This window comes from Crocodylus siamensis, chromosome 3 (assembly GCF_052110815.1).
Source record: "Crocodylus siamensis isolate JL-2025a chromosome 3, ASM5211081v1, whole genome shotgun sequence".
Classification (NCBI taxonomy): Eukaryota; Metazoa; Chordata; order Crocodylia; family Crocodylidae; genus Crocodylus; species Crocodylus siamensis.
Window position 1 is genome coordinate 99,218,728 of NC_143397.1, and position 16,641 is coordinate 99,235,368.

Here is a 16,641-nt window from a genome sequence, read left to right on the forward strand (position 1 = left end):
CTCTCAAACACTGAATAGAGAGGGAATACCACCCTGGATCTATTGGCCACACAGCAGCTGATGTAAGCCAGAGTTTTATTGGCCCTTTTGGCAGCCTCGTCACACTGTTGGGTCATGTTCATCTTGCAGTCTATCGTGACCCCCAGGTCTTGTTCAGATGTTGTGCCAGCCAATAGGCCACTACCCATTTCATAGTTGTGGTGAGGGTTCTTCCTACCCAGGTGAAGGACCTTGCATGTCTTCCTGTTAAACCTCATCTGATTTCGTTGTGCCCATAAGTCCAGTCTGTCAATGTCCTCCTGGATCTTTGCCATATCCTCTGGTGTGCCCATGTTTCTGCACAGCTTGGTATCATTATGCTTTCTATCCCTTCATCCAAATTGTTAATGAATATATGGAATAGCATGGGTCTGAGCGCACCGATCCCTGGGGGACCCCATTGGAGACAGCCCTCCAGGATGAGGCTATGCCATCAATCACTACTCTCTGGGAGTGGCAGTTGTCCACCCACCTCGCTGTAGACTGATCCAGCCCAGTACTCTCCAGTTTGTTAGAGAGAATCCTGTGGGAGATGGATTCAGAGGCTTTACTGAGTCTAAGTAGATGCAGTCAACCTCATGTCCCTCATCCAGATGGTTAGTGACCTGGTCGTAGAAGGATACAAGGTTCATCAGGCATGATCTGCCCTCAACAAAGCTGTGCTGGTTGCTGTTTAGCACCCCATCTGTTACCAGCTTGTAATTGATGGCCTCCTTAACCAACTTCTCAAAGATATAACCTGGGACTGAGGTCAGACTGACTGGCCTGTAGTTTGCAGGGTCTTCCCTCTTCCCTTTCTTAAAGATTGGTCCTCTTCCAGTCATCTGGGATCACTCCCAAGTTCCATGATTCTTCAAATAGCTTAGCCAATGGTGCTGCTATAAGTTCAGCAAGTTCTTTCAGGACTCTTGGGTGCAGGTCATCTGGTCCAGCAGACTTGAAGATGTCCAACCGTTGTAAAAGATTCTTCGCCTGTTCTGGGCTGATTTTTTTGCGTAGGTTGTTACCTTCCCCTTGTTCCCTGGGCCTCTGGTCAGATGAGCAGCCCCTGTTGGGTTTCAGGAATACTGATGCAAAGTATTTAATAGATCGCTGGAAGCGACCTCAGAATATTGAGTCCAGCCCCACTGCCCTGGGGCAGGAAGTCAGCTGGGGTCATAGGATCCCAGCAAGATAAACATCCAAATTTCTCTTGAAGGTGTTCAGTGTAGGTGCTTGAGCCACCTCTGATGGCTATTCCAGACCTTGGAGGCTTGGACAGTAAAGAAGTTCTTCATTATGTCCAGCCTGAAACGGGCTTGCAGGAGTTTATAACCTTTCAACCTTGTCATCCCTTTGGGCGTTCTGGTGAACAAATGTTCCCCCAGATCCTGGTGGTCACCCCTTATAAACTTAGAGGTGACTATCAGATCGCCTCTGAGCCTGCACTTTTCCAGGCTGAAGAGTCCCATAGTTCTCAGCCTATCGTCATAAGGTCTGTTTTCCTGACCTGATCATGCGCGTGGCTCTTCTCTGCACTCTCTCAAGCTTCTCCACATCCTTTTTGAATTGTGGAGCCCAAAACTGGATGCAGTACTCCAGCTGTGGCCTCATCAAGGCCGAGTACAAGAGGAGAATGACGTCCTGGGATTTGCTCGAGAAGCATCTATGGATGCAAGCCAGCCTTTTGCTCGCTTTACTAGCCACAGCATCACATTGAAGGCTCATGTTCATCTTGTGGGCCCTCCTGCTCACTGTCCTGTGCAAACTCCATGCTAACTCATGCACAGGAAAGACGAGCATGCCTGTTTGCGCAGCCTGTTCATGAGTCTCCAGTATGTATTCAGGACTTCTGCCTTTTTGCATGCATTGACAGTAGGCTGCCCCTGGGTATTCAGTAGAGGTCCCAGAGTGGAGCCCAACTTTTTCTTGCTCCCTATGTATCTGTAGAAGGATTTTTTGTTGTCCTTTATACCAGTTGCCAGTTTGATCTCCAGGCCTGCCTTAGCTTTCTGTGTTTCCTATCTGCAAGCCATAGAGATATGGCTTTATTCCTCTCTGGTTGCTGAGCTGATCCTCCATTGCATATACACTTTTTTTTCTTTTTCAATAACTCTCTGATGTTACTGGTGAGCTAAGTGGGTCTCCTGGCTCTTCCTGCTTTTTGCCTATGTGGGGATAGCCTTTTTTTTGAGCTATGAGAGCTGTCTCGTTAAGGAAGCACCATTGTTCCTGCACACCCAGATAGTCCAAATGCTGGTTGCAGAGGGCCTCAGCGAGTCTCTTGAGTTTGCCAAAATTTGCCTTCTTGAAATTCAGGGCTTCTGTTCTGGTGAATAACTGCCCAGTCTTACGATGGATGGTAAACTTTATCAGGTTATGGTCACTGTCACCCAGAGTACCACCAATCATCAGGTTGCCTATCATATTGGGGAGGCCCTTTGGCCAGCACTAAGTCCAGAGTGGCCTTGCCCCTGGTAGGTCCTTTCACAACCTGCGTCAGAAATGGAGCCTCTATTGTTGCCAAGAAATTAGCTTGTTGAACAAGCTTTAGTTAAAGCACCTCACTGCCATTTTGAAGCTCAGGGACACTGATATACGAGATGTGGAGGCTGACTGAAGAGCTCTAATTAGCATACTCCACAGACTCAATTAATCAAGTCTGCTCTGACATACTGTAATTACAGCACGTTGGAGCAGCCTCTACACACATGTACAGGCACTAGGCCTGTGCGAAATGGCTAGTATTCGCCTTGGATTTGGATTTGGCCGAGTTGGTGGACAGCGATTCGATTCAGTGATTTGAATCACTGTCCCAAATTGATTTTGTTTTTTTTAAGCACTGGGATGCTGGAGCCAGGTGGGGCAGCCATTGACAGGGCTGGAAGAGCAGATGGGATCAGGGTGGGGGTGCTCTGGGGGCCTGGGGAAGCAGGCAGGGGATGGGGCCTGGCATGGGTTCTTCCTTTGTCCCCACCCCCCTCCTCCAGGCCCCCTCCTACTCCCTACTTATTAGCATGGAGTCTGGGTCCAGCTCCCTGCAGCAGCAAGCAGGGACCACCTGAATCTCCTCTGAATCTTTTCTGAATCCATTTGGATTTTTTTATTGGTCTCCCTATTCGATTTGGATTCTCCTTCAAATTGAATCGGCAACAAAAGCTTTGCACAGCCCTAACAGGCACCCAACAGTGTTAACAATGCTGAGCAGTAGGTACCTATACCTTCAGCATAAGAAGTTCATAGATCACATTGATTGGCTTGAATTATAGATGAAGTTCAGGAAAGACTCCAGACAGCAACCTGGTCCAAACTGTGTTCTAGATCTTCTTGCCTAGCCCTGGAATCCAGGCATATTTTAAGGCTGTTTCAAGAATATATGTATATTTACTAAATATACCTGCATATATATCATGGAGTTGTTAATAAGACATATAAGTAATATAGTGTGTGTGTAAAACAAGCCAGAAAGCAAGAAAGGTGAAAGGAAAAGAACACAAATTGCAATGAGCAAGTGGATGCCCATGGTGCAGTTGTACCAGAAGGAGCACTTTGCGGCCTGGCCTGTTTCTACTAAGTAGTAATTGGACTATTGAAAGGGATGTTAGGGCTATGCTGCAGATTTCTGAATAAAGCATGTAGTCTGATCATTGTCCTCTCAGACCTGCACTTTGTCACCTATCAGCTGGAATATATTGTTTAGTCACTCAGACATTCTGGCACTCAGTTAAGCAGACCAGGAGCCCATTCCTGTTGGTGGGAAACATACCATGCACAAGTGTGCTCCAAGTGTGCCATATCCCTTTGGCAAGCAGCAGGAAGAGTGTTTATCATGCACAACACATGCACATGTTAGGTTTGTAAATCTGCATACAAGACAATAGGCCCTCTGGTGTGCCAAATTAATAGCTGTCAAGGTTTCTAAGTGGGAAACTGGCCTGCGTGGAGAGGTATATGCCCAGCAAGGACATAGGATTAATTGATTTGCTTTTTGCATCCTTTTATGTTTAATGAAATTGTTTAGTAAGGAATTATTGTGGGCCTATGGGATTGCTCTGGCAGGCTATTTTGGCCATGCATTTTGTGCCCCTGGGTTAAAGCTGCCCATCCCCAGTCCACGAGGCAGCAAATTCTGTGCTGAGCCTGAGGCACAGGTTCATAGATTTTAATGTATTTTTTTTAAATTTGTTTTTCAGGGACCAGAGTGTTTTGGCTCTGTCGGGGGGAGGGGACACGTTCGGTGGCTTGGGGTACAAGCCTAGGAGGCTAGAGCTAAGGGGCACAACACCAGGTATTAGTAAGACTCCAAGTGTCATGCTAGGGATTGAGACACGTTTGTAGTAAAGGCCAGCCATTGGTTCAACCAACAGGTCCAAGGCAGATAGATCCAGAATAGCAAGGCTTTAAAACATTGTTGCTGGGACCAGGTCCCAGGGAAACTGGGTGGGTTTTCATAGCCTTCTCCTCAAGGGCTGATGGCTCCTACTGGTACCTCTTTTGGGCAGCTGCTGGGTTGTGCTGCAATCCAGGGCTTAGCCCACAGGTGTGGAAGACCTGGGTTTGACTCCTAGGAGTCCTGGTAGGTTGGCTTTTTAACTACAAGTTAATATTATCACTTCTTACTATTGCACGCTAGAGCAAGGTGTACTCAATATAGTCATGTAGCTTACAAAAAAATTGACCCCAGGTAGAGTCTGAATTAGCACTAACACAAGGAGGACATTCAAGAGAGGACACCTCTCTGAAAGTCAAGGGAGAAATGATCCAGTGCTGTGAATGGCTGACCAGTGAAGCTGGGGGATGAGTTCAGTGTAATGTACTCTGGCCTTAACCTTGAATGGAAAACCTTATACAACATGACTAAGAAAATTTCTGATAAGCTCAGGACTGAGTTATGCTAATGGGTAAATGGAAGTGTGGATACTGCTGTGAAAGGAGCAGGAGAATTTCCAAGAGTGGCTGCTAGCAAGAGGACACAATTTTAGACAGTGGGATTGTCTGAAAAAGGATTGAAGGAACTGTAGCCAGAGTTCAGAAGATCAAACTAATTCCTTTTGGGCGCAGACAGAACTGACATCCTTCGAGCAATCAGGCCCCTGAAAGCCCTCTACAGCTGTGTCATAACACATGGGTATGGCTGCAGGATGCTTTTAAAATGGTTGATCATGTGAAAAATTAATCCTGGTTAAATCAGGTATTACATTAAGGCACTCAAAATCAGAGCACCTTAAGGAGCTTGTGTTTCCTCCAGGGTTAATTTTTTTATGAAGGGGGGGGGCTGAGCTCTTGCTTCTGGCTGCTGGATGGCCAAAGCAGGGGGAGAGGACTACCCTCAATACCCCAGTTGGGGTAGCTGGGGGTGGGGGATGGGGAGCTGTGAGGTGAGGGGGACCCTCCAGCTCTGGGCATTCAGCAGCTGGGATCTCCCTCCCCTTCCTCCTCTCCCTCCCTTGCTGATAGCCCCAGAGCCTGGGGGAGGAGCAGGGCTGGGGAGAAGGGTGGCCTGGGAGGCTGCTGAAATGCTCCCACCTGCTAGCTAGAACCAGTGCAGGCAGGCTCCCATTCCCACCCCTAACACAACAATTGAACATCAGTTGGGTGGGGGGGGGGATGTCTAACTCATGCCACTTTATGTAAAACACTGAGTTAGAGTGAGCCCGTACCACCTGTGTGCATACTTCACAATTGTAAGAACTACTTCACCGTTAGGGCGGGTAGGATCTGGAACCAACTTCCAAGGGAAGTGGTGCTGGCTCCTGCCCTGGGGGTCTTTAAGAGGAGGCTTGATGCCTACCTAGCTGGGATCATTTGAGCCCAGTTTTTTCTCCTGCCCAGGCAGGGGGTTGGACTTGAAGATCTATAAGGTCCCTTCCGACCCTACTGCTATGATTCTATGATTCTCCTCACCTTTTTCTCCTCTCTTTTTAGTGTCTGTTCAAGAGGACCAGGACTTATTTGGGTCACAGGAACAAAAGTGGATGAGAAAAATTATTCTGCATTGCTGTGATACCACGTTCTATTGCAACAAACAACCGATACACTGCAAGTCTCATATTTTAGTCCAGGGCACCCCCATTCCTTCGTGGAGATTGGATTGCATAGTCTAAGAGGCCCCCACCTAGTCTTTTGTTCCTATATTAAATTGACTGGTGCTCACTACTGCTATGACAGGGCTCCTTTGGCCTTGATACTTGCACTGAACCTATGATCAGGTGTTTCAGACAGCACGGTGACAGAGAGGGTGGTTGCATGGTATGCTCAGCTAGGATCAGCCAGCAGCAGAGTTAGTTGTGAGGGAGCAGCAATATGAAAGTCAATGAGGAAGCCACTTCCTGTCCCATTTTGGCATGCATGATAGTCTAGAGCTGAATTAGTACACATGAAAGGGATGAGGTTCATGGAGAAGACAAATCAGGGGAATACAGAGATGCCAGATCACTCTAGATCAGGACTGCTCAATGTTATGACTCCAAGGGCTAGATAGGAGACCCAGGGTCAGTCCATCAGCCAGATCAAACCCCGTACTCTAGGATTAGGCCGTGGGACCAAGCACCTCAGCCTCCCTGCCCCATGTCCCAAGATTGGTCCTCAGGGGCCTCCCTGCCCCATGTCCCAAGATTGGTCCTCAGGGGCCTGGCACTGCCCTCTCCCACTTTAGTGCACCAGTATTAGGCCCTGGGAGCTTGGCACCACCATTCTCCCTTCCCCACATGCCAGGATAGTGTCCTGAGGCCCAGCACTATACCACCTAGGTCTGCACACTGGGATGAAGCACCTGATCCAGTATGCAGGGCTCAGGGCTCCTCATGCATCTGGAAATGTGTCAGCAGGGAAACGATACCACTAATTCCCTGCTGCCAGATTTTCAGACCCATAGGGAGCCCCACAGATCAGATGACATGGCAACATGGGTCAGATCTGGCCCGTGGGCCAGGGGTTGAGCACCCCTGCTCTAGGCTGAATGAAGTACCAGTATTTAGGGTCCACATATAATTTTAGGGAAGATGCAAAGATTTTGGGTGGGAAATCAAATACTAAATCAGTAGAGAAAATACTGAATTATTAGAGAAGACACTGTGTGAGGCATGGAAGAGGATGATGAGTCATTGGTACTGCATTGTAATGGATGAAAGGAAGAGATTATATCTGGATTCAATGCTTTCTGTTCATGGACTTCTTTTGCTCCTGAATTTGCAGCTCTTGTACAACACTGTTCTTTTAAGTGCAGATGTATAGAGTAGAGTAGCACAGGTGCAGTTTACCTTATGATGCTGGAATATTAGGCATAACTTAAGGGCCAGGTACAGACGTTACACTTTTAGTGGTATGCATGATCAGAAGCTGGTCTATACCCATAACAGAACTGAAGCTCGGCACACATAGACTGGTTTAAAAAACTAAGATCTGCCTCCTCCCCCTGCCCCACCCACCCCATCAAAGGACAAATGTGCATTGTGTTCGCTACCAATCTAAACCATACCTCTTATAGAAAACTGCATAATTTAGAACAATTCTGCCTCAGGCATTTTGAGTGTCTGCAGCTAGCCAAGCAGTTCAAAAGGGTGGAGAGAAGTTGGGTAATAAGCCACTTTGCTTTTAGAGGAATGTTCATATTAAAAAGGAGACCAAAGCAGAGGAGCATGGCAAGCATAAGAAAAGAGATTTAAAAGATCATAAGCATCCCAGGAGATGAGCATAATCAGTTTGGGAAAGGAAAAGCTAAGCTACAAAATAATCCCTAGGGCATTAGCAAAAATGACAAGGTTCTTACTCTCAGTTTTTTACATACAGTGCTGTCCATGTTCACTGCTGTCCATGAATGTGAACCTGGCAAGTTCATAAGATTTCTTAGAAAATCTAAGGGAGAGCTTTCTTTCAATTAAAAGCTTTTCTGGATGCTTAGTGAGTTTCCAGAACCAGGAGATCTGCTTATATTTCTTGTTGCAACATTTTAAATTCCTTTTATCATCCTGAAATGGATAGTTCAAACAACCTTGAGAAAGAAAAGAAGAAGAGAAGGATGAGAATGGCCTGATCTGATGCTGTTTGAAGTCAGTGGAGATTTTCATTGGGCAATGGGTGCAACTGATTCAAAATTAAATAATGATCATAGGAATTAGCCAAACACATTTGTACGTCATTAATTGGTTTGCTGCAAGAAATACGATTTTAGTAGAATTATGTTTCACTTTTATAAATTAGGCTTCTTCAGTTGACTTGGTAAACGCTTCCTTAATAGTCTATCAAAATTATAATCAGAAGTCATCTGTCAGTTTATATACAGGCCCAGATATAGAAAAGGCTGAAAGTATTTGTTGTTTATAAGAAAATTAACTGATCTGTTAAATGAAACAGCATTATTCACTTACATTTGTATGGGGACCTCATTCATAATTTTTACTGAAGTAGCTAAAGTCTGAAAGGATCACAGACCTAGTTAAAGCCATAGTGGTCAGAACATTCTGCAGGTGAAAAGTTACAAAAGCAAGACATGGATCTACAATGTTTTGAATTTTTGTCTTGAGCAAATATACTGAAGCATCTTTAAATCTTACTAGGATTTCATTGTAATGCTCTTGGTATGTCTTGGAAGTGACATTTTAGTTCAACATTTGGATGTAATTTAACATGTAATCAATTGAAGTATTCCAGTTAATGTTCTCTTTCACCAAAAGAACAATGATTCACCTCTGGATTCATGTTGATTAGGCCCAATGAATAACATCTACTAAGTCTTTTTTGGTTACTTTATTGGCTTTGTTGATAAACATTGGGTTGTTCTATATTTAATTGCGAGTATATCTTATTCCATCAGCTCCTGAGTCGAGGACATCAGTTACATTTTTTTATCTCAGGCAGAGAATGAGTAGATGTGGTAATATATGGCAGAACCATTTGAGGATAGGTCAGTAGTTTTCAATTTTTCTAAAGTCAAGACATCCCTGCTTGCATGCAAGGCACCCCTCAGAAAATGCCTGCTCTTGGTTTTCACTAATTTTTTGACTATGGAAAAATAATAATGCAATTCTTCTGTTGCAAAGAATTTGGAAAACCCACAAATCAGAATGTTTTGGACGCTATGGATTCCTATTTGAAATCACTGGGTTTATCTTGTGAATCATATGTAGGGTTTTCACACCTAACAGTTGCATGGCACCCTTAAAAGGATTTCATGGCACCTAGCTGAGAGTCACCGGTATAGGCAAATACTGCAACAAGTGATTCACTAATATTCCTTTATATTTCACTGCCTAATTTGTGTTAAGTGTTCCTATTCCTTTCCTGCCTGGGAATATTTTAGGGAGTGGGCTTATGAGCCAAACAATAGATGATATTCAAATATGGTAGAATAACCATGGGCACAAATATCAAGGGTTTAGTTATTCTCATTGCAACCTTGATTCCAGCATTTATAGCCTTCCCTTTAGGGAACAGATTTATTTCAAGTATCCAAATGAAAGGACAGCCTCTGAGCAGCCATGTCTGCGTGCCCAGAGAAGGTACGAGCTACCTGCATCCTTATTCTCAGTTGGCAGGCTCCCTGACCACCTGGTGAAAATAATGAATGCCACTACATTTAGATTTCCTGCCAGTGAGTTGCACTGAACTCTCCATGTGCTGTTTAGACACAGAATCAAAGTACTCTGATACTGCAGAGTACATTGGTCAGATGGTGGAATCCAGGCAGAAATCATTCCCCTAGTATAGCCCCTTTGGAGACAACCCTGTGCTTCATTCTGTTCTCAGTATCGCCCAATGACTGGATCTGTTCTGAGTGTGAAGATAATCATGAAAACACAGCAGACATTGCTAAGTGTCTCATATTTATCCTGCTATAAACAGCCTACAGATGTTCTGAAAATCACACCTGTACATTTCCACTACAAACCTACTACATAGCTTCTTATCAGACTGAGATCCATGAAGTATAACATCCTGTTGTAGAGCAAAGTCATACTGCACTAAAGACACACACAAGCTAGGAAGTCAAATCTTAAAGTCACCACCCAACATAGTCCACATTGCACATACTGTATGTGGTATTTTAAATTAGAGTTAAGTGTGTCTCCATAATCAAAGCACTCTGTGTATTTCCACATACAAACAGATCAAATAAATATTCCTAGAATATCATTTATATTAGCCTGAGAGGGGGACAAAAATGGAAGAACAAAAGTCGAATCTCCAGGAGAGCTAATGCGGGGCATGTTTATCTCATCTGAAAACAGAAACCCAAATGCTTTTCCAACTCTGCAGATCGAAGTACCTTAATGGTGCGGTATACCAAAAGAAGACCCTAGTACTGTACTTAATATAACTATAGGCACCACAGTTACAAGCTTGATTTTTAACTCCTGGCTAGAATAAAAATCAGTATGATCTTTGTTCCATGTCCTGCTTGAAATCTGAAAGCTGTAATTGCTGGCACATTACACTTAGTTTCATTTCTTTCCCTGATCTTTAGGAGATTCCAACTCTAGAGACGCTGTGTGTGAAATCTGGAAAGAAATGTGGTGCTTTAGCATTTATTTTTGGCAGTAATTTTCATAAGTTTGTAGTCATTCTTCAAGGATCTAAAAGAGGCACTTTTAAGGTAATGGATGAGAAGTAGATATATTCTCACCACTGCTGTTTTTTGGCAGTATAGTATTTTACAGGCAGCCTATGTTCACTTATCCCTGGCTTATCAAGTTAATCATTACACCATAATACTCCACAGTGTGTAAGAATACATTACGCAGTCTGTCAGCCGTGATAATGATTCACAAGGGATAGTGTGCTGAATGAACCTGTTCGCTGTTATACTACATAGCCAACACTTTTATGAATTGTGTGGAAGTAACTTAAGTACTCCTTCCCCCAGACAAGAAAAATGTTGTGGTGTTTTTGAGAGGAATTTGCGATGAGCCTACTGGACTGGTATAAAGTTGAGGCACACACTTTGTGCTATATGTCAAATGCTTATACAGCCAGGTAATGCTCATGTAAAAGAGCCCCTCCCTTTCAGAGGAAAATCTCATCCAGTCACCACCCACTACAACTGCAGGTCTGTTTGGATGAGTTCCAATCAGGAGAAATCAGACTACAGGTCTTACAAGCAGTATTCTGTATTCCCAGCAGCTGCCCCAAGATTAGTTATTGAAGCAGAGCAAGATACTTCTCCCATCATATTGACTTTATGTTTTGGGGCCTCAAACACACAAGAGAAAGAGAAAGAGGACTTGTTTGATTAATTTTTCACCTGTCTCAATGACTGGAGTGACAGACAAGGTCCTTTGGATAAATCTAATATCTTTTATTAGACCAACTTAAATAGTTGGAAAAAATTCTTCTTAGCAAGGTTTTGGGCACAAACATTCTTCACCAGGCTGAGAAAGCATCTGGTCAAAGCAATCAGGACTTGTGGTAGAGGTGATCTCTTCTATTAAACCAACTAGATTTTTGCGAACTAGATTTTGGCAAATAGACTTTTGCAAGCTAGTTGGTCTAATAAATAGGATTGCTTCTACCACAAGTCCTGATTGCTTCTGCCAGTAGGCCAATATATGGCTACAACCTGGATATCTGCAGGTGGTTTGTGCTCTTCTTGGATGGAGTGGTAAAGCAGCCAGCTTTGCCCTTTCCTCCCTGTTCATGTGTACTTCACCAAAACATAGGTGAAGTATTCACACTTTAGGCCAATGGGCTAGCCACTAGTCCACATGTTTGTGGTGCAAAGAAAGATTTAACATGGGTCACTACACCAACACATGAGAATGTAAAGGAGTCCTTTATGCTGGGAACAATGGGGTTAGGCCATGTATGGAGAGAATAGCATCATCAGTAACTACACTAGGATTTTTGATGTTAGCCTCCCTGATAACAAACAGGTGTTGTTGAAAACCTTCTGCTTTCAATTCCAAAAGTGGCTCCATTTCAGTAGCAGAGGAACCAGTCCCCTTACAATACATGTCATGCCTCATTCCTTATTCATTTCTTATTCCTTATGCCTCATGCCTTATTCAAACTATGTATAGGTATAAATAACATTGTGGGGGTTAATTAGGACCTGATGCTGTCACTTCGGTGGAACAAAGTTCACTCTTTTTGCCACTGATATGTAATGGCAACTCTTGGCTGAAACCGGAACTGAGCTGGGGATCTCCACACTGAAGCATGAGTTACTACAATGTGAAATAAACAGGAAGACTGTGGAGTTAGCAGCTGTAACAGTTTTACATCCTCCAAGACTTTGTTATGATATGCACCACTTAAGTCTCACCCATGAGTACAAAACACGACTCTGGTTGTACGCAGACTTTTGTGAAGTTCAGTCATCAAGTAATACTTTATTCTCTGAATAGCTCTACCTTCTCAGTGGAAGTATGTGCAAAGTAATGTAGAAATCAATGTGGTTAAGGGTGACCAGTCTGACTCTTAGTTTCTGCCACAGTTTCAACTTGTTTGGGCCATAAAAATATTAGGATATTTTTAGAACAGGAACCCAGTCATAGGATTACTTGTTTTCAATAATTTACATGTGTAGATTTGCATATGTAGATTTGTTTCTTTCTCAGCCATTTGACACTTGACAGTGAAGTGCAGTAATTCCATAACCACACAAAAAGCAACAGGGGCCAAGAAGTCTCAGTGACTCACTGATACTTCCCTAGGATCACAGGCCTACCACTCTACACAAATACTACCAGACCTTCTAATTAGTATGTATTTAGGTGAAATTTGCACCCTGTGCCATGCCAGAGCAAACGGATATAGATGCAACCCACATTATATAATGGTGCCAGTGGATTCATAAATATGTTGGGCTCAGTGGCTCTGTCCCTGCCCCTCTTCTCACTTCACATTCTAGTTTTCCATGTTCCCGAAGACTGCTATTGTGGAGTTTAGCTCCAAGACACATGGAGCCTGTAAATAGTCTCTTCTTCCTGTCCCTATCTTGGCAGGACCACATCACTGCTACAACTTGGCCTTTCTTCTATCAGAAGGTGGAGATCATAGGCTGCTTCAGTATCCTGTTGTGGTTCCTAAATGATGGTGCTTAAAAAATGGGACAGAAGGAAAACTGAATGCATCCAAAGTCTTAAATACTAAAGTATATATCCCATCTGTACTGTCTGGAGGGAAATGGCAGCTCTTTTTCTCCATGAAATGGTGTAAACCCAGAATCAGGCTGGAAGACTTGAAAAAGATCAAAAGGGAAAGTGTACTAGGGTCTGATGCAGAGCCCATTGACATCAGTGGAAGGACTCTGATTTGCTTCAACAGGTTTTGGCTCAGAGCTTGAATGCGCTCTCTGTCAGCTGTTAAGGAGCATCATCCTTGCTGTGATGTTTCCTAGAAGAGCAGAAACTACCTGGGGAGAGAGCCCAAAGAGAGATACAGAAGCCCAGGTGCAGGTTACCAGGGCAACAAGCCAGAGGGCAAATTGGCCTGCACCTGTACCTGGTCAGCTTGTTAGAAATGGAGTATTGTTAGAAATGCACAGCTTGCATCTTGCACCCGATAAGAAAGAAACACTGTCAAGGACTTTTTCCTTGCCCAGCCTTGCCACAGCTTTTCTTATACTAAATCGCAGACTCTCCCCCAGCTTCTCCCTAGCCTTTCTCATACAGATTACAGAAGCTGGAATTCAACTGACTGTGTCCTTGAAAGCGGGGGGGTTTAAACTCTTGGTGACCTATAGTACTCTCTGAGCATGCTCAATTAGCTGATGCATATTTACCTCTCCGCCCTGCATACTTAAGTAGTTAATTATAATATACATGCGATGTATGTAGTGATGTAACCACATGTATGCTTGTATGAAACGGAAGTGAGCTGTAAGAGTTCCTGTTTCTGCACACGTGCCCAGGAGAAAACAGATAAATACAGCCTGCAAAATTCCTTGGTGGGTTCAGAGTAATCTGAGTTTTTGACTCTGCTCTGACCCTATTTGCAAATACACCTTTTGTGCCATCTAATGAGTGTGTGTCTGTGATTTTGGTGGCCTCCAGAGAAACGAACCGCTTTAAGCATCAAGCTGACCAGAAGGGTCAGGGCCCTGGGCCCATATAAACCCCCCAGGCTGGAGCTAGGGAGGGCAGTTCCCTGCTAGCAGCTAGAGGGGAAGGAGCCTCCAGGGAGGAAGCACCCAGTGATGCAGCAACTGCCTGACATACTGCACCTAGGGCTAATGGGGCTTCATGAGCTCCACAGGTACCCTTGTCTCCTAGACACTTAGTGCCGGGGACAAAGTTAGATGCTTTTAAAGGGGCAGAACACACCCTGGTCTTGTGTATTATGTTATAGCCCGGAAGTTTATGTTTTGTTTGTTGTTTCATAACCACTGGTGGTTTGGGAGAGGCTACTGGGGAAGGAGGAGGCCTCATTGGGGGCCCACTACAGAGTGGGGACCCTGGCACCAGAAAGGGCATGGTATTTGGGGGTGCATAGACCCTGGTGCCAGAGAGGGCACAGCATGAGGGCCTGCAGAGAGCCCAGGTGCCAGTGAGGCACAGAGATAGGGCTGTGGAGAGCCCAGAGAGAGGAGAAGGGGGCCAAATCACAGGAAGGCCTGGACAGGACAACATCGGTGCCATCTGTGAGGCTTGGGGTGTGGTAAAAGGTTGGTTGGAGCCATGCATATAGCCTATAAGGCTGGGGTGTCCCGGGACATCTATTTTGCAACGGGACCCACAAGGGGTCTGGGACCTGTTAGAAATATTATTAAAAATGCATTATCAATAGCTGTTAGCTCCCATCAATAGTGTTGTCCTCTGAATAAGCACGGCTGCCAGCCCTCCTTGTCTCCTTAATGAGAGAGGAAAGGGGGGGTTGGAAACTGAAGGAAAAACTCCAAGAGCTCTTTGTACTAAGGTATCACTCTCTCTTTGTTCTGCAAATTTACTATCTCTTTGTTACACTAAATCACACTTTCTTTCATGACTCCCACATTTCTTAGGCTAAGATAAGAATAATTGCAATCTTAGCCTTCAAGTTGAACCCTGAATAACCTTGAGTCCCTTCTGGGCAAGCGCAATAACCTAATACATATTAAGCCTATCCGCCCCGCATACTTAAGTAGTTAATTATAATACACATGGGATGCATGATCTGACGTATTCTCATGCATGTTTGTATGAACCGGAAATGAGTTGTAAGAGTTCCTGCTTCTGTACACGTGCCAGAGGAGAGGGGATAAAAGCCTGCTAATGATTGTGCCCGGGGGCAGAGGGTTTTGATCTTTTGTCTTCTCCCTCTGACCCTATTTGCAAATATATACCTTTTGTCTCACCAACAATGTGTGCCTGAAGGATTATTATTCAATGAGCCTCCAAAGAAATGAACCGAGAGAGAGTTTTTTTTTTTACCACAGACCCACAGGGTTCAGGGAAGCCCATCAGGACTGTGCCTCCCTACTCAGTACAATTACATCAAGATGTGGCAGGTGAGAATAGATGGTGCCCAGTGGGCCAAATTTGCACGGTTGAGGGGGCCTAGGGGTAACACAGCAATCCTTGAGGCCCCCATCCCGTGACAATTGCTTCTATCAGTATGAAGTTTAAAACCCTCTCCATAGTGTATGTTAGCTCTGACTATTCCACATCTGGTTAGAACATGGAGACATGCAGAACTGGAAGGAACCTCCTAGGAGAGTCTAGTCTCTTTCAACTGCAGGCAACATGTCGTATCATTCATGATATTATCCATTTCACAGCTACCTCTTAATCATTGTTAAGGGTTTTTCTTGCTTCTGCTTTTCCAATGCGAAAGCTATTCTAGATTCTCACTCTGCTTATGGTTCGGAATGTCCTTCTTGTGACTATTACCTAAATTTATTCCTGGCCAGTTTATACCCATTTGTTCTTGTGCCAACATTGTCCCTAAGTTTAAGTAATTCTTTTCCCTCATCAGTGATTACAGACAAAAATCATGTTCTCTCTTACCTTTTGTTTTGCTAAAAAAGACAAGTTCTTTGTCACTTCATGAGATGTTCTTGTGAAGGACTGGAGGACGCTCATCTGGGGTGTTCTCTCAACCATGAGCATGGGACTGGCAGGAATAGAACCTCCACACTACTGCGGGGGCTCCCAGTTTGCCCCAGATCAGTCTTATCACCTTGTCAGGTGAAGTGGATTGGCAGGAATCCACAGCCAGGGCAATATCCGGGGCTGAGCGCAAAACCAAGACAGATGGGGGAGGTGAAGATGGAAGACAGCAGGCAGGACAGACTCTGGGGATGCGTGACCTGCGACTGACTCCCCGGGAGCAGGGTAAGAGCTGATTGGGTCTTGGAGGCTCGGAGGAGCCCTCACTAAGAGGGAGAAAGAAGAAAGGAAGAAAAAGAAAAGGAAAAAGTGAGAAAAGATAGTGGGGAAAAGAGGCAGATGCCCCTCACTGCTTGTCCATTTGTTTTTCTTTGGAGGTGCTGATTACCCACTGCGGGCCACCAATTAAGCCAGGCGTGGCTGCGATAAAGGAAAAAAAAGAGAGAGAGCAACACTGGAAAGAAAAACCCTGTTCGCTGGTGGCATCACAAGTCAAGTGTTATGGGGGGAGGGAAGGAAGCTGAAACCCAGTGGAGATAGAGGGAAGAAGCCGACATTCTCTGGACTGTACCTTCTTGTTTTCATTTGTTTGCATTGA